This window comes from Peromyscus eremicus, chromosome 5 (genome assembly GCF_949786415.1).
Source record: "Peromyscus eremicus chromosome 5, PerEre_H2_v1, whole genome shotgun sequence".
NCBI classification, from domain to species: Eukaryota; Metazoa; Chordata; class Mammalia; order Rodentia; family Cricetidae; genus Peromyscus; species Peromyscus eremicus.
Window position 1 is genome coordinate 118,246,124 of NC_081420.1, and position 24,147 is coordinate 118,270,270.

Sequence of the window (24,147 nt, forward strand, 5' to 3'; positions counted from 1 at the left end):
GCAGGCTGGCTGGTGCACTGGCTGGTACATGTGCTCACTGAGCAGGCTGGCTGGTGCACTGGCTGGTACATGTGCTCACTGAGCAGGCTGGCTGGTGCACTGGCTGGTACATGTGCTCACTGAGCAGGCTGGCGCACGATGAACTTCCGACACCCACCCGTCTCCGCCTCTCCACTGTTGGGGCTTACAAGTCCACACCACCACGCTCAACTCTTTTGTCTGTGGACTTGGGGGATCACACCAAGATCCTCATACCTGCACAGCAAGCAGTTTAGTGATTGTGCTGTCTCCCTGTCTCAGCCTGAACAGAAATTCTTTCGAGCAAAGAGCTTGTGACAAATCCACCTGCACTCCAGGCACCCCTGCTTTGCGCTGCAGCCTCCTTTCCATTTCACTCCTTCATCCCATCCCCGGCACAGGAGTGGAAAAGGACAACGAGTATGTCTTGTTGCTTAAGTACCCGATCAACACGGTGCTTCCCTGCTCTTTCTACCTCTCTTGGCTCCGTATTAACTGTGAGGCTTCGGTCCCGTGTCGCCCTCGTGGCTCTGGGCAGATTGCGTCAACAGACTCCCCTGAGCCCTCTACTCACTTGGACTGGGTGGGAAAGAGCTGAGCATAGTCATTATGAAACGATTCACAGGAAAGTGCATTTACCACATCGGAGGGGAATTAAGGAAGAGGGTAAGACGACAGTTTCTCATGGGCCGTTCAATGGAATGTTTCTTTGGAAACGTATTTGTGTTGTGTCACACGCTCCGAAGACTCCACTCTGTGACCCCCACCCTCACCTCTGTACCCTTCACATGGCCTGCTAAAGCTGTTGCCCTTGTTTGTCTTGGAGATATTAATATCACTGATTGGACATTCCTTATTATATTAATTTTGCTCTTTTAAAAAAGTTTTAAAAACTTACTTGCGCATGAATATTCTCTGCCTGTACGCATGTCAGTGTCCTATCCCCTGGGGCTGGTGTGGTGGTTGTGAGTCACTGTGTGGGTACTGGGAACCGGACCTGGGTGCTCTTCACTCTGGAGCCATCACTCCAGCTCACCCACGCCCTTTAAGGACAAATTCTCAGTTGTGTTTCAGTTTTACGTTTTGTGAACTTGGTGTATTCAACTTTGTCTTTACTAGGTGTGCGTATTTGATGGATTAAAGCAAGTGTTACAGTAGAAGTTTTCTACGCACAACTTATAAATAATGGCATTGCCCATAGCTACACGGGCAGGAGAGGGTGGACAAGGAATTGCCAGTGATGTAAATAATGCACTTCCTAGCTAAGGGTCAGGAAAGCGCCATCTTTTCATTTTTTTTCCTCTTCAAATTGTTCACGTATTTTTGTCACTCATAATTCAAAAACAGTTAAATGGAAAAACTTCAAGTGTTATATATATTATTCCTTGATGAGAACTAAAATGTAAGAATAATTTTACCTATGTGGAATTTAAAGTTTTTTATTTATTGGGGGTTAATTTTTCTTTTCACGAGAGAGCGCCATGGAGTCCCTAAAGGCAATACCATTTCTACCAGGCATTGGGCAATAGTTTCACTAATCTAAGGTTCCATTTTTGAAAAATAAAACTCTCAGTCCATTTCCTTGAAAGAACCAAGTTGTCACCATAAAAGGTTTCCTGTGGGTCTAAGTTTGTCATATTTACTCCCTACAAAGTGGCAGCTTATCCCCCCGGCTCTGTTTTCCTTCACTCCACACAACTCCCCTCCACCGTCGCCTCTAGATCTTCTAGGGAAAAGTCCACAGGGTACTTTGTCTCAGAAACATGGTTCACCCTTGGGCCAAGCAAAAGAAGGCCAATGGCACTGGCCTCGTATGGCCTCAAAGCAAGTTCTGCCATGCCCAGGGAGAGAGACATGTATTTTCCAAACTCATCTGCTCAAGTTAGATTTCTTCACCTCTGCGACTCTGTAAACAGAAAAGTTCAGGCTGCCCCCAGGAATGCCTGAGCTGTCTGTTCTGTGAATGAGTGTGGTCTAAAGATAACTGTCTAAATGCTTTCTTGAGCAGGGGCAGCGAATCTAAGGGAAGCTGCCAAGTCCTGGCTGGCAGGGAGGAAGGGAAATGGAAGTTGTAGCTTGTGGAACAAGTGCATTTTCTTTCCACATATGGGCCACAGACTGATTATTGCTCACACGAAGCCTATGGTCTTAAAATCCCTTCCAGGTGATCCCTTGGAGGAAACAGTGAACCACAATTTGTCCATTATGGGAGGGGAGAAGGCTGTGTTACTCTGCCAGGATGAAGGATCTTTGGCTCCGAAAAGTCTCAGGATGGTTTTCAGCTTGATGTGTAGAAATGCTGAGCCACCATCCTCAGCGAGGAGATAACAACAGACTACGGAGCCATTAAGACCAACCTTGCTCATTGATGACGTTTCCATCACATTTGTTTTATTAAATGCTTTTAAAGCTTGCCACCAAATAGGTTTACAATGCATTAAAATGCCTACAGAAAGGGCCAGCCTAATATACTACAGGAAAAGATGAAGGGTAGTGAACTACCGCATTGTGTTTGCTGGCTAAGAGAAGGAGTGAGCACCATTGTTGTGGTTTATACTGCCATTGTCAACTCCACTTGTGGTGTGCAGTTCTTACCACAGTCAATGCACATAGCAGACAAGATGTAAGCTCTGAAGCAACATTATAGACTGAAGGGGGTTTTCCTTTCCGAAGGGGCATCCCTTGCTAATGATCTGCAACCTTTCACCATTTGGGGAACACTGATCTATCAATGGCAGTATTTCTATTAGCAACAGTTAATCCTTGACCTTCTTCTCGTAGTGCTGTTTGGGTGTCTTCCGGAGGGTGAAGTGATACTGCAGAGTGTTGAATCTGCATTAGCTACTATGTGCATCGAAAAGATTCCAAAGAGCTTTGGTCACATGTGTGTGTGGGGCCACAGAATGATTGATTATCCATTCCAATCATTTTCAGACCCTGAATACAATCATGAAGTAGCCAGCAGTTGGTGAAAGAAAAAAGGAAAAGATTGTTGACAGCATAGGAGTAACAGAGTCTTGAAGCCCTGGCTGGGAATTCATCTGGGCTAGAAGATCAGCAAGGCTGTATAGGCCAAGAACCAATGAACCTTAAAACAGCTCTAAAAGGAAACAGATGAGAAGAATAAACAATCCACCAGGACACACACAGGCCTAAAGTGGACGCAGAGGAATCCCAGAAATACTAAAAGGAACATGTATACTGCAATAGAAGAAGGAATTCCAGCTGGGGTTGGCCATTTGGGAAGCCATTTGGGAAACATCTGGACTGGCAATCACAGGGAGATACAACATGCTACAGTAGACACTTCAGCCATTGAGAAAAGAGACGACTAGACTAACAAGAGCACGGCACTTTTCAGTTTTGTAGTAGCCGCACTAACTTCAGAAACACTGGTTAGTGTCCCTCAGATGACACACGCCGTTTGCTGTCTCTCTCTTCCCCTCATTTAGGGAAATGTGTTACATTACCTGGGACTCTCGTTATTCCTAATCAAATTGTATATAAATTGTTGTGTGGGGGAGATGCTAAGAAATGATGATCCATATACTGAGAAATGGCATCAGATATCAGGCTTTAATGTGGTAGCTTGATTCTACTTCCCCATATATGAAGGTTCTATTCCACTGTATTCTCTGTTGTGGAGAAGAAATGCCTCCTGCAGCTCAAGGCTCATCTTCTGTCTACTCCACTAACAACAACAACAACAACAACAACAACAACAACAACAAAATAGATTCTCTTTTCCAACCTTTTAAGTAAAATCTCTTCAATGTGAAGCACTTTATTACTGATACAATAGTTTCTCTACCTCAAGCCAGTTACTGTGAGCAGTGTGGGACAGGTAGAGACACACAAATCCTTTGGCAAGTATGGTGTGCTACTGTTAGAGGAGGTCCCTCAGTCTGCTGTGGTCTAGGACAGAATTTAGAAAGAATAGACATGTATTTCTCACAGTTCTGGAAGCTGGAAAGTACAACGCAATGGAGCCCTCAATGGTTTGTGGAAATTTCCAGGATCTTTTTCTGAGATTTCTCAAATGTTCCATCTTCCAGAAAGGAGGAACACTGTGTCCTCACATAGTAGAACGTGTAGAGCCAAACATGCTTTAACACCTACGACAAGCCCCCCCAATCACATTCCTGACCGGCTACCACTATCCAATTAGCACTGGAATGGTCCCACTTCTAAATATGGTCACATTGATCATTAAGTTTTGACAGTTGACTTTTAAAAAGAACACATCGAAGCCTTAACATTGGAGCGAAGAATGCGCACTGAGCATTGTACACACACTTCCTGTGCTCATTGGCAACAGCTTTTCTCCATCTTGGCCTCACACACTCTGCAGTTGTCTACAGTGAGGCTTGGAAGGTCCTCCTGAGAACAACTGGTTTGCTAGAGAAGGACAAAGGAAGGACTGAGGCTATCCTTCCCCACGAGATCAATTTCCTTGTTAACAAGCTAACTACGAATTTGTCTAGTAGAGTATGTGGGGCCCAATGAGCACTTCAGGAACTGTGAGTAGAAGTTACAGAAGACACAGAAATGATTTGTATTTCTTAATGTGACTTAAGGGTAGTGTTAAAATTGGAAAGTATAAATTTCAATTTATTACAACTTACGTGGTTTGTAACTTTTTTCTTGTCCTAAGAAAGTTGACATTAGAATCAAGTCACTTCAGGAGTCTTCTGGATTCCACAGCTGGAGATGAGGCAGGGCCATGGAGGGAGAAGTCCAGGAAGTGATAGGCCATTAGGTGATGAGGGCAAGAAGAGCCTCATCAGAGATGAGGTCACATTTTTTTTTGTTCCACATTATGTGGCCACCGAAAATTGTCATCACCAATGTACTCACACCCACTAAAATGCTTAGCACTACTGTTCACATAGTTAGTGACAAATCATCTCCTGATTGGCAAGATTTCTAAAGGTCAGAATCTTCTAACACAAGGCTTCATAACAGCGATGGATTAAAGGTCCTTACCTTTTCTAAACAGCATACCGTGTAAGTGACTTTTACAAGGGTAGCTGTTCAAAGGGTGGAAGGCTGCTTGTAGTTTGGCTTTCCCCTGAGATTATCTTGGGGACTCCGCAGTGACAAAAGAGAAAATGAAAGAAAGTATAGAGGGGACTGGACTGGAGCAGAGACAGGTCCACTGAGAGAACAGAAGAGAGTTTAAAAGGATTTCAGTGTGGAGTGTCGCAGTGAAAGGCCGCCTGTCACGTGGTCAGGGTGAGGGGATTTCAACTTCATAGTCTAGGAGTGGTCTGTGGTAAGAAGTCAAAGCACTGGGTCATCGGAGGTACTAACGAAGAGAGGAAGTACTACCAGCAGTCCCAGAATGCCCATCTTCGGCACGGACTGTCCGGGACTTCCATACCGAAGATGGTGTTTGGAGGACCATAGAAGACGGCTGGCCATGACCTGTACCCAGTGGTGATTTCTGCAGCAAAACTAGCTTTTTTTTTTTATCAGAAACATGTAAGCTGTGTCTGAATAATCGTGAGGACAAAGTTCTAGTGTTTTTATTATGTAAAGAGTACACAACACTTTTCTATCTAATTTGGGTTTATTCTCACTCTCTGGGGCAGACCCTGTGGTGGACTGAGTGAATCCAGGGAACCAGCAGAGCATCTCTGTCCTTGATCTACTTGCTGTTGATGGTGAGCAGTGTGCACAAAGACCAGGATGCAATTAGCATGTGAAAAACTCTAGAAGAAACCTTAACAAAGGAGTGCTTCATTCCTCCTGAGGCAGGTGTGCTCAGCAGCTATAGCGACGAGTTGAGCCTTCAAGAACAGAGTAATAACAAGGGGAGCACGCGTGGACAGTGTATTTATAGGACAGCCACTGTTACAAGCGGCTCACATGTGTAAACTCTCACCTCATTTTTAAAGCCACCCTAAGAAGTTGTTTTGTTCCTTTCCTCATTTTACAAGCGAGAAAACTCGGACCTCAACCAAGTCCGCAAAGCTACTGAGTGCTGGTGCCAGAGGGCAATCTAAAACACAGCCAGGATCGCTGCCCACACAGAGTTTGGTAAGGCTCCTCAGGAGCCAAGTAAAGGAAGACAGGAGAAAATGGAACGTTTGGCTCTGGGAAACGTCATAGTCACTGTTACACTGTAATGTACCTAATTATTACTTGCAGCAGATAATAGGCATATAGAGATGCCACTTTGGTTTGATAGTTGGATGCTGGGAAATCTAGAGGGAGTGGAGAACGCTCACTATGTGGACCTTCCTCCATCCTGTGCAGAACTTTCATTTTAAACACTCTTAGTATCCAATAAAGGGATCAAGACATATCATATGCAATTTATTAATGAAATGGATGATTAAGTACTATGTTCGTCTAACCTCAACGTGTGCATTTTGTATAACCACCATCATACTAGATATAGGAGCCTGGAAGTTTTTTTTTAAAGCTCAAGTCTGATGAGCCCATGAAGGGGTGTGGCTTTGAATGAAGGGGTGTGGCTTTGAAGGAGAATCTCAAAGTCACACTTTTCCAGTGAGTAAAGCTGCTAATTGAAATTCTAGCCCTAGAGAAAACCATTAAGTTTAAGACTCTGCCTGAGGAGAAAAAAAACATTCTTGAGGCAAAGGAATGCTTTATTAGAAATCTCCCATAGTGTTTTACAAAGAATCCCAGCATTAATACTTTACCTGGCAGGCTGTAAACTGGGAGTCCGTAGTCGTTAATATTTTTCTGTTGATATTGGTTTTGATTATTATTCCCTTTTATATTTCCTCATTCTGTTTTCCTTAGAAGCCCTGCATTGATATGTATGTTTAGATCAGACAAATAGGAAAGCTACTCTCTTGCTCAGGGCAGTCTAGAATGTAACCACTGTAGCAAAGAAATACACGAGAAATACTCAAGGTTATCTGATTCTTAGCAAATGGGAAAGTCCACTCAGGAGAAATATCCAGAACTAGCAGAAGTGACTTGATGGATTCACTAGTGATACATCTGTACATAAGAAAGGAGAAGGAGAGTGTGTACTGTAGGAAACTCCAAAGCCCTTGCCTCTCAGCACCTTATTCTGCTGCCTGGATCTCTGTACTTCTTTGCTACAGGGGGCACATTCCAGACTATTGACCTTTTGACTTCTCAGAGCCCTAATATGCTGTTAGCTGATTGTGGCAGGAGAGTTTAGAATGAGGACCTTTACAGATGATCTCACTGGTTTAAACCGTTTTTCTCAATCACCTTGCACTTCAAGCAGAATCCACTATTTATAATCCTTAAAATTCAGTGAAGGAAAAAAAAAGACATTTCAATGAAATGGAAGAGTAGTTGAAAGCCATGGCATAGTTTCTTGTGTTCATCTGCCCGCATTAGGCAAGGGTCCACACATGTCTTGTTTGGTGTTTTAAATGGAACATGCTGAAGTTGTAGCAGCTGCATCTTTTGAACACTGCTCTGCACACTTCTGCTACTGACACACCACGTACAAACACTGCTTCTGTGTGTGAGAGATGGAATTTCCCCAGAGCCCCACAAAGCATTTAATGAAGTGTGAAGTGCAAACATTTCATTACAACATAGTGTGTACTTTTGCCTTTAATAACTACATTCTTCATCCAAGAAGTCTCAATAGCTCTCAAAAACGAATTACAGTAGTATTATTTTCCCCGGAATATAGTTTTTCCACGACAGCAACAGCGCTTTCCTAAACTATTGTATTTATTAGCAACCTGTTGCCCTTCGACATCGGTGCCATTTTCATCGACCCTGATCGAGTGTGTATCGTTTAAACTTCCTTTAAAAATTATTAAAATAGTTTCATGTTATTGGATTCTCTTGCCTTAATGGTAGGCAATCAGCACAGAAAATGATGCGCTCTAAGGGAAACTGTGAGGTGGGCCTCTAGCTCAGTGAACAGTTAGACTCTCCAGTGTGAGGCATGGTGTTTAATGGAGGGATCTGTGAAGCGGGACACTTGGCCTGGATTGGGTACCACAGAGGCACGGAAGCACTGTGTGGCTTCATTTGATCATTCCACACACGCGTTAACGGACTCCAGGTAAACCATCTCCTGCCACCTCCTCCTCTCCAAGGCCTCGTGAACTATTTTGAACACATAAGGAGACTGATTCAAAATGAAGCAATGTACTAAAGACTCTAAGCTTCTGCCAGTTGCCAGAAATTATTGCTGTTCAACTTCACAATCCTAAATCAACTTCCAATCTTTAAATGTTGGCAGTATATGTACAGCTGTGTCTCACAGCCCCGAGCACTGGTTATGTTCGCGAATCTGATCCAAACGAAAGGAGTAACAGAAACAGACCATACAAGAACCTGTGTGGAGAATGAGATGGATAGTCACAGATGATATTTATTCTTCATCTCAAAGGACACTGAGCTCTTGAAAATGGCGTGGGCTCTGGAATGTCACTTTAATAGTTCTGTAAGTTTGATTTGAATTATTGCTGTGTCTCCTTGGTTTCTTGATGAATGGTTCCATCCACAGTCCATTTGATCAGACTCATGGGAACATCAGCAGGAGACTTGTGAGTTAGAACTGAAGGCCTCTGGGCCAGCAGCAGGTTCTTGTCACCTTTCTTTCAGAATTGTTGTCACAATGGCGAACGACCAAGGACCTTGTCTAAGCAGCTGCCTTTCCTCTCTACTTTATCAAATTAATATTTCACTAAGCAAAAATACACTTGTATGATTCCTTGAAGTATTTCATTAGTGTCCATTAAATTAGCAGTTTATTCCCATCACTTTCATTAGATCTCATCCTAGAAGATGCCTTTGAATTCTTTGATAACTCTGGAATTGGAGTGATAGTCTGTTGCTAACTCGTTGGGGAAGGTGAAAAGGACTAAGCAAACAGTTTCTGCTTCTTGGGGAGCTGAGGGGTTGGGGATGACAATATCCCTTGTTCAGTATTATGTATATGGAGGGGACTCTTTTGCAATGACGACCATTGTGGTTTTATGGATGAATCTAGTTATTTAAATAGCTTAGCGGTATTAATTTTAATTATCAGTAGTTTCTGCCTAAGTAATAATTTATACGAAACACTCATCTTTTACTCTCTTGGAGCTTTTCTTAGAGCACCGTCAAAATCTGTGCTCTTAGCCAGAGAGTGGGATTATGTTTAATTTGATAATGTTTCCTTAGGTAGAATTTGAAGAGAAAATGTAAGGGAAACTATCCCAATGAATTATAAATCTATGAGCTATAAATATCATCAGCTGTGGAGGCTAAAGTTTTGGACTCTAGAAGTTATGAACAATTATTGGTCTTGGGAAGGGGCAATTGAACAAGCTGCATTTTTTAAAAGAATTCGTTAAGAGAAGCACTGAGGTTTTCATGGCCTGCTGCTCTCTCTAAGTGCTGCTTTGCCTTCAGCTTGGTCCTGGTGCACTTGCTTGCTACAAATTCAGGCATGCATTTCTTCATTGACCACATACTCATTGGGCAGGTTTCTTCCCGTGGGCAAGCAGGAGGTATAAAGATAGATCGACATGAATTACATGCTCAGCAGGCCTAGTGAATGTAGAAGGTATTGTGGATTGGGTGAGTCCACATCCTTCCAACCAATCCACTTCTACCATGTCTTCTTCTGCAGCTGGGACCCCATATAAGCACTGGGCTTCTCCAAGTAAGTGTATCTAAAAAAAAAAAAAGACAATGAACTTAGGATTGTGTGTGGAGAGACTGGATGTCTAGTGGGAACATTTGATTTTCTCAAGGCATTGCAAGTGTGAGATTCTATTTTTGGTCCCTGGTGTCATAGGAACCAGGAACTGAGCGGAGGCAATGGCAATAAAATTTCTATGCAACTCATTCCCTTAATATAGACAAGCAGTTCTTTTCAGGTGTATGGTTCTTGAATGTGAATGGCCTAAGTTTGGTACACTGGCCATCCCAGAAACCCTGGGAACTATGGAATAGCTCGCAATGAAAACAGGTACAGTGGACTCTGTTGTCGGCATCAGAGAACGCTGACCTCTTCATGGCACTAAGCAGAAGTGTGCTATGAATTCTTTGAATATTAGGCAAACTAACTAGTGCTGTGAGAAGCTGAAGATAAAATTTGTGAGGAAGATGGGATTGAGCATTATTGTTTCCTGTTTGGGTGTTTGGACTGAAAGAGCTGCTGGTACTTGATAAATGCTCTGGAAAACAAACGAACAAAGTTGAACTGCTGGGGTGGAATCCAGAAACATCTAGTGAAAGAGGAACACAGAACAAGACAGAAGAGCGGGAGCAGGGCAGGCACTGGGCACTTAACAAGCAATGACGAGACGTAATGAGGTAGAATGCTAGGAAGATAAATAGGAAATAATGAGACGCTGAAATATTTGTGTGTAATAGGAAGGGATCACTGATGGATTTGTTCACATAACAAGAGTTTCTGGAGACCCTGTCTGTGCCAGGCACTGAGCTCTGTCTCATTATGATTAATTTAGCAGGGAAGTAAAGAGCCAGCCTTAGTGATGGGGCGCTGAGGCAGGAAGCCAACAGGCTTTTACCTGTGTAGTGAGAGGTAATGATTAGCGGCAACAGGGAAGGAGTTTATTATATGTGCAGTTAACTTCTTTGCTTATCCATTTTAATTGCACTGCACAATCTTTAGCTTCATTATATTGTTAAAAATTTTAATGTGTGTGTTCAGGCACACATGATGGTTATTACTTATAAATTCATGTGTACATGGTATATCACTTTCTTTGGTGTTTTAGACATGTTATAAATATTTAGGAAATGCTTCTTTATTGGCAGGCTTAGGAAATCTCCAAATCTGCATAAGATGTGCAGATATTTGTCAAGAACTTTAAGACTCGATCAAACCGTATGTATGCAAGGCAGGTGTTAGCACAGGCCTTGGTGAGTCTATGAAAGCTGGATCACCACCATGTCTACAGCAATAGGAGATTTGGTGTCCCCAACTATCACTAAGAGTCCTTGAGGTGTGGCTTGGAGCCCAGGAAAAGAGATTAGAATTTTCAAGTATCTTTGGGTCCCAAGTTTTTTGGGTTACCAGCTATCTTGGGGGGCGCCCTTTTGGCTCATGGTAAACTGTTCCCTGACTCCTTTGTTGGCCAAAATAACTAATACCAGCCTTGGTACAAATCGGACTTTCCCTGATGGATTAGAACCAAAGGAGGGGTGTGTGCTGGAGCAGATAAAAGCCTTTCTAGTGATCTTAGCAAGTTCTCCCTATTTCCTCTTTTGAGCATCCAACACTTTTTGGTCTCTTTCCAGCCATTTCTATGAGATCCAGTTTCTGAACACATCAGCCTGTTCTCACGTATTGTCTCTCTCTTTCCATTTTTCTCCCATCCCCAATTCTCATTAGTGTTATAGATGGAACAACTCAATTGTGTGATTTATCACCCTCTCTTATGGACCTCCCTTTGGGCTCCCACCTTCCTCACCTCAGGCCATCACCAGAAGTTTCCTTAGTTGTCTGACAACGTGCATCCATTCTGTTCCACAAGTGTTAGTACAGAGAGTGGCTCCAGGAGAGTCCTCCATGGGAAGAGGACTCATATCCCTGCCATGGAAAGAGAGTGAAACAGCAGAACAAGCAGAAGTCAGTTTATAGAAAATTATTCCAACAAACTGAAAATTTCAACTTTTAACCTGTATTAATTTCTGAAGTTCTTTTCCCTTGGGGAAAAATGAAGGAAGAGATTAATTTTAAAAGTCCTTTGAAAAACTCGCTTATCTAAAACTATAAGAAACAAATGTAATCCAGGAGCCACTCTGTCACAGCAACACTGAAATATCATTTTTAAAGGAACATGTACTCAATAAAGTGTTGGCCTTTGAAAGTTTAAATTCTGTATATTTTACCGTAAATCAAAAAGCTTTGCATATGTTTTACATATGCGCTTGTAATATATATAAGATCAAATATGTATACACATGAAATAAACACATATGCATATGTCTTTTAACTTATTAGCTTAAAATAAAGCTGGTTGTTTGCTCATTTGTGAGCTAGGAATTTATTGATTGTCTTGAATAAAAGTCAGTGACATCTAAAGGCAGGGAAAGTGATCAATGCAGGTGACGACACTCTGCAGCACTTTCTCTGTCGGGTAAGTTTTCTGGAGCTTGTACACATTAATTGTCATCGGAGCCTGGGAAGATAAAGCAGGCAGCCCCGGAGGCTAGGCTCACTGTCCTGTCTTCCGGCTGTGCTGTGCTGTGCTGCAGAAGGCCTTCACCATCTTTCCCATTCAAGCTTGAAGGAAGGTTTCCGTTGCCGTCATCAGCTCAATTCTCTTATTGCAAAGACACCGTAGTTTCAGCTCAGAAACTCTCCGTACTTCCCATGACTGGGTGGTCACTCATTTTGGGTGGGGTGGGGTGAGGGAAGGATGTTTCCAGGAAGAAGGTCTTGAGCCAGGGTGAGACGTTTCTCCCAGCTAGCTTTTACTAGAGAGTTATTGAATGCCTGTTTGAATATTAAAACAATACATTGAGCCTTGGAAGTGATCAGTTTGTATTTTAGTATTTTCCATCATTTATTATGACAAACACATATAAGTGTATATAAATGTTGATACTCTGCACTGTTGAGTCATACTACTGTGCAAGCTTATCTCTAATATTATCTGTCTGTGTCTGTCTGTCAAGCACCATAAGGTCTTCCTTTGTCTGAGGAGGATGTTAGAACATTAATTGCTTTCTCTTCAAATGTAACTATTTTCCATAATTTATTTCAATGTGTCCCACACTATTGCATATTTTTTATTTCTATTTTTTTTTAAAAAACACTTTTTTTCTTTTGTCTTTGTAGGAAGTTATATCTATGTCCTCTGAAGAAAGCCCCAAGAAGCCAGATTTCTTCATGAAGAAATACGGGAAATATTTTCTTGATAAGTGGTGCTAAATTGCTCTCAAAAATGTTATGCCACCAATGTGGGAAATAGAACATTTTGGTGGCTATGTTTGTCATTGCTCAACTTAATCTCTTTATTTATTATTTTTATTCTATTTATTGTCTTTCTGTGTGTGTGTGTGTGTGTGTGTGTGTGTGTGTGTGTGTGTGTGTGTGTGTATGTATGCCATAGTGCTCATGTGGAGGTGAGAGAACAGCTTTTTTTCTAGAAACCATTTTATATGAACTTTCTGTTATTACCTGTCGTGTTCTCAAGAACCGAATGGATTTAAGAAGCACCAACTTGCTTATATATAGCTCTTGAGACGGGAAGTCTGAAATGGGTCCATTTGACTAAAATCAAGTTGTTAGGAGATTTCTATTGGAGAATCCATTTCTCTCTTTTTCTAGTTTCTGGAGGATGCCTGTATCCCTTGGCTCATGGCTCTTCCATCACCAAACCCTTACCAACAAGGGAACTCATTGTCACAGCAATCTATCTCTGGAGCTAACCCTTCTCCCTTCCTATCCCCATCCACTGACCATGGGATTACACTGGGCCCACCTGGATGATCAGGATGCACCGAAGGACATCACATTTGCCACACAAGTTCCATCCAGTTAAGTGACTTTAAGGTTTTCTTGCCAAGTATTGTAACTTAGCACAGGTTCTGTGGGTTAGGATACGAGCCTCAGGGTGACCATTGTGTGGTCACCACATGTTCCGTCTTCATAAGGAAAAATACAGCACAGCAAAGGATGCTTAGTGGAGCATATATGCAGCTTGAGTTCTGCTTCATTACCAATTTGCAGGTAGATACGTTGCTCATATGTTCTTCTGTGTATGTTGTATTTCTGTGTATACAGCTCTAGGAAAATCCCTACGCTTCCTTCTGCACAATTTCTCTATTAAAATGGGACTTTCAACATCAGTTCTATTGATATCATTTGTATAGCTATATATTTTGACAAGCAACATTGACACATGACCTTTATCAGGAAATCTTGAGACAAGATTTCTCCGCACTGAAAAAATTGCTCTATCAATACATTCCTCACTGTAGCACAGAAAAATCAAGGTGCTGGGCACATTCTCACAGCTTTCCTTTCTCTCGCTGATGCCATAGGCTTCAGAGTGGCCTCTTGCTTCTGGCATTGCTTTTTGGAAAGGCATACAGTGGTCTCTAGAGAAGACATCAGCTGAACTTTGCAGTAGCCTTCCTCCTGGGTGTTGATTCAAACTCAAGGGTGAGAAAGGGTCAGCTTGCTTCATGAGAGGAAGTGCCTTGAAAACTAAAAATCTGCAGCAAGATCTAGGTAAAGAGCCTGGAAATGTTTCCCTTAAAGTTGGGAGAAAGCAAGGAGGCCAAACACAATGGCTCAGCTGTATCAATACACACTCCAAAGCGAGGGAACAAACAGCCCAATGTGGTGCTGGCACCTCTGGTTTTCAGAGCACAGTTGGGCACAATGTCAACATCAGGAACTGACAGAATGAAGCTAACTGGTGTGAACAAAACATCCATCCCAGTCCTTCTGAGGAAGCTCCTAAATCCTAGCCATCTGAAGCTATTGATAAGCACGGATGCATTATTAATGACTCCAGCAGCCGGCCGCTGCTGCTCAGATGGTTCAAGCATTTAGCAGGGAAGGCTTCTGTGAAGTTCTGCTTGGAGTAATGACAGTGTCTGTCTTAACTCCAGCAAATGGCTGTTGTGAGCTCTGGGGAGGCTGTGACAAGCAGCTGCACTGCAGGGAAGGCAGAGGGCCACCACCTGCTGAAGACAGGCAGGCGGGCGGCAGCCCGCTGAATGTGGACTGCTTAATAATTCAGGATAACAGGAGCCCTTGGCTCTTCAAACACGGCACTGCTTCTTCATCAAGGGCTTTCATCATCCTGATGAGCCACTTGAAGACTCAAAGACTTCTAGCAATTCTCCAAATTCCAAGACGCAAACTGTGGCAAGGAAGTTTGCTGCACGTGAAGGGTCCATTTTTCTCATTTCAGCTCTCTCCCCACTTTGTTCCTTCCTCCTTGTTTGCTCTCCTCTTCCTCCCTTCCTTTCTTCTACCGATGTCATGAGAATTTTAGGCAAATATTAGGTTAGGAATAAAAGCTTTAGAACCACCATCCTCCGTAAACGTTTGATGTGCACAAGTGTCTGGGCGGTGTCCTTCTAGAAGCATCTGGAGAAGTCTGTGTGCTCAGTGAAGCTTTTCTTTTGCAATTGTCTATAGCTGAGTTGCAGATGAAGCCACTTTTCTATCACTTGAAAAAGAAAAGAAACTCTTGGTTCTACAGAATGGGACCAACCACATGGACAGCCTGCAGGTAGCTCTTTGTGAAGCCCAATTCCTATGACTTATGACCATCCATCCTAAGTGTAAGGCTTAATTTGTCACCGAAAATAACAAGACAGGCAAAATGATGGTTTCATTTATTAGTCAAATACTAATTTTCTTTATATTCCTATACATTTGTTTGACAAGGATTTCATTGGCAATATAATATAATATATAAGTGGAAGACTTCAAGATATTTGGTAGGATTCCTGGAAAATCTATTTCAGTGTCTGACTCAGCTAAGACATGTCCTTGCTCTTCTTCATACCTGTCTCACACGTGGCTCTCAGGGTCAGGTTCCCCAGCCAGGGTAGGCTGTGTGTCATAGAGGCACGTCTAAGGGTGGTGGAACACAAGGTAGAAGAAGCAGGGAACCTAACCACGGGTGTGCCCCAGACTGGCTGTGCACCTCCACTGCCCCACGGTAAAAGGGGAGTTCCAACTCATTTGGGACAGTTGAGTGTGTATTCTAGCTCCACGGCAACTGGACATGATTCCTTCACAAGTTCCACAGTTAACTTTGCTTTACTTTCTATCTTTTGGATCAAATACTAGATTTTGAAAGAGAATGAAAGTTCCACGTTTGCTAGGAGGGGAGACATTGCTAAGGTTAAAGGTTGGGCTTCTCAGTACTGATGCTATTGGAAGTGACTCATTGTCCATCCATCTATTCACCCAGCAATACTCCAAATGAGGCAACTTGAAAGACTTGAAAGTAGAGGAACAAAAACTTCAAAATATCCAAAAAGCAATGAGATATTGTCAGAAGTAAATGTGCACCGTGTCTAGTCTAAAACATCACTACTCTGCTCTTCTGGGTGGGACTTCAAGTAGGCTCTCTAACCGCATGATTCCCACAGTAATTAAAAATCCCGCCTTTATAATTTTTTTAAAAATGCATTTTCTTGGTACCTGTCTTCTTTATGTTCATGTCAAGTGTCACAGTGTTGGGACTGATGACCTGTGGTATCTGAGATGTCACCATGTTCACATTCTTACAATGGTCATTTGCCTTCACCACGGCTGTCCGCAAACTCAGAGTCCACTTCACTTAGAGAAAGAGAAAAGTTGAGTGGAGGAAACATAGTTGTTCCTGAGTTGTTATCAACTGTGAAACAGACAGATGTGACCTGCTTTACACTATCTAACAAATAACAATGACCTTAAATATTTTCATACACGTTTTGGTGTAGGAAATCATTGAGTTATTTGTCAGTTTTCTTTCATGAGTAGACATACCGTCTGCCTATTAAGTTATAAACTTTGCTAGTGGGTAGGGGAGAAGAGGATTCTAACTAAAATGCTTAAAATTTAAGAATGAAGGCCTGGAAAAATGACTTAGCAGTTAAGAAATCTTGCTGCTCTTGCAGAGACCCAGGGTTCAGTTCCCAGCACCCACATGGTAGCCCACAGCTGTAGCTAGAGTTTTCCTGGTCCTGCCTGGCCCAAAGTCAGGACAATTCTCTCTCACCCACCAGACCCATAGCTGCTCAGACCCAACCAAGTAAACACACAGAGACTTATATTTCTTATAAACTGTATGGCCGTGGCAGGCTTCTTGCTATCTAGTTCTTATATCTTAAATTAACCCATTTCTATTAATCTATAAGTTGCCACGTGGCTCTCTACTTCACATCGTGTCTCTCGGTCTTCAGCCTTCCTCCTCCCAGCATTCTCCTCTCTCTTTGTCCCACCTATACTTCCTGCCTGGCTACTGGCCAATCAGCACTTTATTTATTAACCAATCAGAGCAACACATTCACAGCATAGAGAACATCCCTCAGTGCACAACTTATATTTCCTGACCTTGGAAATGCAATGACCTTTTCTGCCCTTCTTGGGCAACACACACACACACACACACACACACACACACACACACACACACACGCACATGCACACCCACACGCACACTTACAGGCAAATGGTGTTTGGGGGAAGATGAAAATTATATTTGAGAAAGGTATGGTGGTTGGTAATGAGGGAATCAGGCCCTTTCCAGTCTTTAGCTCCAGTTAGGCACAGAGACAGTGGAGAGAGGTGGGCGCATGGTGTGTCCCACGGAATGCTAGACCTTTAGCTGACATTTGGACAATAGGCTGGATGTGAAGCAAAGAGGCAAGGAGGCAATAGCAAGGACTCCAGAGAGAGAAGGGAGTTTTAGACTGGGCATGGCCATGGGTTGGGTCAAGACCTTGGAAGCAGAATCATGAGTATTTACTGAGAGCTTGAATGTATGCCAGGGCACTGCAAAGGGAGGAAAAAAAAACAACTCCCCTTCCACCCCATTGTTAAGGGACAGTGACATTTCTAGAGATGAGATACTTAGCAAGAGGTTAAAGGCAGATTCTTCTAAGACTCTCAACATTCCCACTATTTATAAATAATCAATAAATAAACATAGGTAAGGATTCTGGTATAATCAAACACAAAACCCACTTAAACCCCAGTTTTAATTCTAAAATCCTACTACTTTAAAACATACATTATCTTTTAAATGAATGGTTCTTACTTAAAATATGGAAGTTGATGCCCTAAAAAAATATATATAACATTCCATTGTGGTTCGAGACCATTCTTTCTTCATGCCACACTTTTGAATGTTTTCTTTATTTCAATTAAATTTTCTTGTTGATTCTCATGGTTCATAACTAGACTTCTCTTTCCATATGAGCAATACATATTTGTTGTGGAATAATCCTTCTGTACATTGCGAATGTGTATTAATCTCAGTAGTTAATAAAGAAGCTGACTGGCCAATAGCTGAACAGGATAAGGTTAGGCAGGAGAGCCAAACTGAGAATGCTGGGAAGGAGAAGGGCGGAGTCTGGGGAGTCACCAGCAGGTGCAGGGAGAAGCAGGATGGACATGCTGTACTGAGAAAAAGTACCAAGCCATGTGGCAAAGCATAGACAAGAAACATGGGTTAATTTAATAAGAGTTAACTAGTAGCCTGAGCTGTTGGTTGAGCATTTGTAATTAATACAAGCCTCAGTGTGTTTATTTGGGAGCTGCTGGCGGGACAGAAACTTCCTGGTGATGGGGGAGGGGGGTATCCAGCTTTACAACTAAATACTTCTGAAACTGAAACTGACTTTAAACAATGGTTCTAATCATGTTTCCTACCAAGACTTTGACCAGACTCATGATAAATAGCAAAGAAGACAGATTGAGTGTGAGTTTCAGTTTGGCCCTGAATTTTGCCAAAATGATGAGCTAAGTAACCCTAAAGGCAGAAAAATGTTCAAACCAGTTGATGATAAAGTCACCTGTAAGGACAGTCAGTGGTGCCACACCAGCCTTAAATAGCCTCATATCACCATCTCGTGCACTGATGCCTCAAACCTCTAAGAAGCCATGTATAAATAGGATTTTTTTTTTGAATTTTAAAACAAAAGTTTTAAAAAGCTCTTGCACAGCTCAGTGCAAGAGAAAGTCAGTAATATTTTACTTGCCTGTTGCTGTTTCATTCTATAGAAGAACTTCTTTCTGAAAGATGTATTTTTAAGTGTCTTTCAAAGAAGTTTGGACGTGGGCTCCTTGTGGTGCCCAGGAAGTGAAATGAACCATAAATGAGACACATCAAAAGTAACTTACAAAGAACTTTTTTAATATTAAAGTGATGAATCAGAGTTCAAATTAACAAGTCAAGGAGTCCTCCTGTAATGAAAATCTTTTTCCAACATAACACTTCATTATAAAGGGAGTTTTCTATAATAGAAGCAAGTGTAATTACATTTTTATATATAATTAGGACATTATTATCATTTCACCATATCAAAGTTCATTATAAGACATCTCCAATACATTTTTCATAGAGCAAAAATAAAAAGAGAACAGGAGTCCTTCAATTAGACTCATATAAGGACATCCACAGAGACTGGGAAAAGCCGATCAAACAGCTCAGCCCAGGAGGGAACAGGTAGAATCTACGTTGCTTTTATGACATAGAAATGGCATTTTCCTTCGGATCTTGCATAATTTCTAATTATAATTTTCATGACTTCTAGTCATTCACGAGAAACTAAAGTGTAGCATTTCCAAGAGCAACGCAACTTTCTCAGCATCCACATCTCTTCATTGACCGGCTTGGGGTCATCTGTCCTTATCCTACCTGATGTGAACGCCCGGGATGCATAAGGGATTTCACAAACAGCTAAGAGTTCCTTCTCTCAACCCACTGTGATTAGGGACAGCTAATTCCTGAGAACACCAGCACCATGTTACTCTTTCTGAAAATGAAGGTGCATGTGTTAACTGAGGTCAGAGAACAAAATGTCTCAGTGAACATGAAGAATTAGTTAAGCATCGGGATTTGTAAACACTTGTGCGAAAAAATTTTGGCTTGCAGGAATCAGCATATGAATATGTTCAAAGTGAATTGAAACAATATGCATTTTTCATGCTGAGTTGCATTGTGGTAAGTACTGCTTCTGGAGCAGGGCAACTATGAAGAGAAGATGGTCCCCACTGTCCCCTCTTAATACAGTGAGCAGAGTTTTTTTTTTTAAGTTTATGGAAGACCCCTCACTGAGCAGTGTCCCTTCACCTTGTCAGACATGTGCAGCACGACTTTCAAATGCTCAATCTTGGCTTCCTTGTAGCATATGGCAGTATACATGACTAAAGTCATGAGTATGCCACACACAGCACCTGGGGCCATGGCAGGCCTCTGCTTTCGGAGTAAGTGACTGAGACTCATCAACTGTCTTCGCTGGCCTGGACACTGGGCTATATCTACAGATAGAGCCCTTCCTGCTCCAGTCCTTCTCTGTTGCATTTGGCATCTGTCTACAATTTCCTTGTAATCCTAGGAAAGAATCTGTTATGTCATTATCGAAAATACTAAGTGGCTTATCTTCATTTTTAATTCTTTTGTATGAACATGAGTTTTTTGTTTTATGGTTATCATCTTAAACTTCCCACTTTTTATATAAAACATCAATTTGGTAAAAACGAATATGTTCAAACAAATAAAGTACATGAAGACTGTCTTCAGAACTTGTGATTCAGAAAATACTTCCCAGTTTTAAGGTTCATAATTTTAAATGTCCATTACTATGAAGCTATGATAGATATATTATACCTGGATTTGCTGAGACAGGATTTAAATCAACAGAGAATTGACAGAAGGTAATTTTACCTGGTCTCCCACTTAGGATTTTTACCCCCTCAATGTGCATACTCTTTTTTTTATAATAATCTAAATGTGTGTTCTTTATTATAATATACCCAGGTTGTACATCAAAACATGAAAGAATGTCTAAAGGGCCAGTTCATTATGGCAGAGATCCACTTAAAGTGATGTTTTATCGCTTAAACTACATTGCTTTCTAAAGTACAGGGTGACTCGGATGTTTCAACTGCATGAATACTGGTTCAACTAGTCACTTGCAGAGCTGTAAATACAGAGTGAATCCTGGTGGAAATTAACTTGTCTTCCTACTCCCCTAAACCAAACTTAGTGACTAGTAGCTACTTACTACCCCATGCTTCTGCTGACAACTGATGGTGTCTATTACAGTACTGTGTTAAGGTGAAAATCTTTACCACATCAAAAACACTAGCCTGGTGAATCTGTCATCTTTTTGAATATTCATGTTAGTCAACTAATACTAGAATTTTCCATGAGTAAATAATTACTTATAACTAGACACTTTCTTTTCTCTCTATAACCCTAAAACACTCAATATTAAAACAATAGTAAAATTAGAAGAGAGTTTTGAACAGTTTTTTTTTTTTTTTTTTTTAAGAAGGGAAAAGTCTATTGAAACATTTTCTCACTTCTTGCTTCTTATGTTTAAAAATATGAAGTTAAGCCAGGCGGTGGCGCACGCCTTTAATCCCAGCACTCGGGAGGCAGAGCCAGGCGGATCTCTGTGAGTTCGAGGCCAGCCTGGGCTACAGAGTGAGTGCCAGGAAAGGTGCAAAACTACACAGAGAAACCCTGTCTCGAAAAACAAAACAAAACAAAAACAAAAAAAAAATATGAAGTTAGCATGATGAGGAGCTGCATTTCCTTCCAGTTAACCTGAGGAAAATAATCCTTCAAGTACACTATTTAGACACAGAAGTGCAAAGCCTCAATATAAAACACTCAGAATGTGATTTGAAAGCTTTAATTAAATCTTTCTGATGTGATCAAAATCTGCAATCACTGTGCTGTCTTTGAATAAAGAAATGGTGTGACAGGAAGTGAGCCCATCCCTGTTGTGGATGATTCTGTGGTCAGCTGCATGTGTATGCCTGGCAGGTGAAATCCTGAGACGAATTCAAGTGAAACCACCTTGTCTGTGGGCTCAGCATGAGCTCCTGTATCTGGTTGTAACGGGTTTTACATGTTCTGATTTTTCAGAATTTGCATGCTATGTTTACATTCACATACATTTTTGGTACGTGTTTCTTTTTGCTACAGGGTCTTTGAGAGAAAAAATCTATTCCTTTCAAGTAGAGTTGTTAGGAAAAGGGCTGTGGCTACCCAGTGTCAGATTCAATGACCCGTTTTCTAGCTCTTGGTCACTATTACATGATGAGTTTCTGGTTGCTCATTTAAGGTCTATGGTAGCACTTTCTTCAAGTCAATTGAGAACTTCTCTGTAAGAACACAGGAACGCTAGTGGGGAAGCCTGAGCCTGGCTGCCCCAGGTACGTCTGTGTCAAGCCCCCAGCCTGCTTGTGATCAAGCAGGGTTTCCATTACTTCCTGGGAGCGTCTTCAGTTACAGAAGGCTGTCTTTCCCAAGGAGAGAAAGCATATCACCCTTTCCACTTTGCGTTAGATGGAGAGGCCCTGGGAGGAGGGGGTGTCACACAAGCAGAGTCCCACACCACTCATGTCCTGTTCTCCCCTTAACTGTGGTGTCCATTAACCCTGTCGTTTCTATCTTTCTTCTGTTTTTTAAGTGAAGGAAATCTGTAAAAAGAATAGCTTCAAAATAATGAGGGAGAGGAGACAGCCACTTTGAACACGTTTGTGACCAAAGCTGCCTATATTTTCACACTCAGCCAGATTAGCTTACGACTCGTGCAGCTCTGCTCCTTTAAGCCTTCAGCTCCTCGAGGTTAATATTAATCATTACTCTTAATCTTACCATGTCTATTTGTATTTCATCGCTGGTGTGGCTATCGTTGGAGTAATATTAGGGTGAAATTAAAACGCAGACTTGTACAGTACTGAAATGGTTGACTGATTCTCAATGCAATGTGCTGTTTTTCTTGCTCAAGAAAATAGAAATTTTATGAATGATACATTTAAGTATCTAAACCTATTTCCTTTACTAATGCTTCTAGGTCTAGTGTAAGAGGAATTTATGAAAGCCTGGGGTGATTTTTGCTAGAAGGTTTCATTTGTGGTTTCTTGCTTGTTGACATTTAAATCTTGATATATTCTGTGTGATCTTCTAGCCTTCTGTATTTCTTCTCTAGAAATTAGACAGACAATGGTGAACTGTCAGGAGACGTTTTCTCTAAAAATATAATACAGAAAACCCTTCGTGTTCCTTTCCTTGTATGGGCACTGTTCTCAGAAGCTCAGTCCTTGATATTCTCTACCTGTCTGTGTACACTTTGTGCCCGTCCGGGGTCCATCCTTGCTGGGACACTGTCACTCAGGTGGGTGCTTATGGCCTGACCACAGTGCTCATAGCAGCATCCGTGGACGCTCATGCACTGAAGCTCATAAGCAAAGCACAGACCTGCGGTTCAAGCCTGATCTCAGAAGCATATTTGTGTGGATTTCCTCCTTTGCCCGGGGGACTTGCTCTGGGGTTGAGAAGTAGAGCAATTTCTGTTGGAAAGTTCTGTTGAGAAGTGAAGCAACACTGTAAAGCAACAGAGAGTCTAGTGGCCAGAACCCTTTCGATGTGGGATTTCAAAAGCTGCCTTCAAAGCTATAAGGTCACATCTCTAGGGCAGCTCAGACAGCTGTCGTGGCCAGCTCATCCCTTGTCTTCCCTGACCTCTTCTGTCCTCATTTCATCCATAAGTAATGTCTGGAGTTTCATGATGGCCCTCTGATAATGTAATTATTAGGGTCCAGCAGAGGGCCAGTTGGCCAGATGAGTGTGGCAAGCACTCTCTCTCTCAGACACCCTTAGTGCTTGACAGATGGTCGTGTCAACTGTGTTTAAAGATACGGTGTGTGGCTCCCTTTGAGGGCCCTGTAATGCTGAACCAGCCAAGTGGAGTGTACAAGAGAAGATCCAAACAGCAGAGATGATGAGAAACCTCAGAACCAGAGTGTAATTGGAAGGTTGTGATAAAAGGACGCTGGCAGACAGAGGCTGAGTAAGTCTGCATTGTCTCCAGAAAACTGGCCTCAGCAGTAGTCTTTTCGGCTCGCTCTGGTCACTTTGCCCTGAACCTAGGGCTCCGTTCCCCTTCCCAGCTCTCATGTCTCAAAGAAAAGTCCCTTAAATTGGTCATACCTCTCTTAGATTTCAATCACCAGATCTTCAGCAGGACATCCTTCTACAGGACCCAGCTGCTCAACTGCCCAGTCCCTGGCAGCCATGCTTACTCACCTTTCTTTAGTATCGTTAGCCGCCAGTCACGGCTTCTCAGCATGCATCAAGAGCTCAGCACCTCCAAAACACACAAGGCCTGCATAGTCAATCCTTGAGGCCAGTCTGTCTGTGCCCACAAATTCATGTTCTGTGCATGGTTTCAGAGACACAGATGTCACAACAGACTACTTACTACCCTAGTGGCATAAACTTAGTCTCATCTCTACAGAGTGATGGCCACTGATTTTAAAATACAACAAGAGAGGAAACTTGCCATTGTTTGCAATAGATTGTCACCTCACCTCTTTTAAGCCACTCTATTAAACAATGACAATGATTTTTTCTCCCTGGCTGGTTTTGTCACTCACTGTGGTTCACTCATTCAGTCTGTCATTGGAAGAATACATTCTAGTCAGTGCTCCGT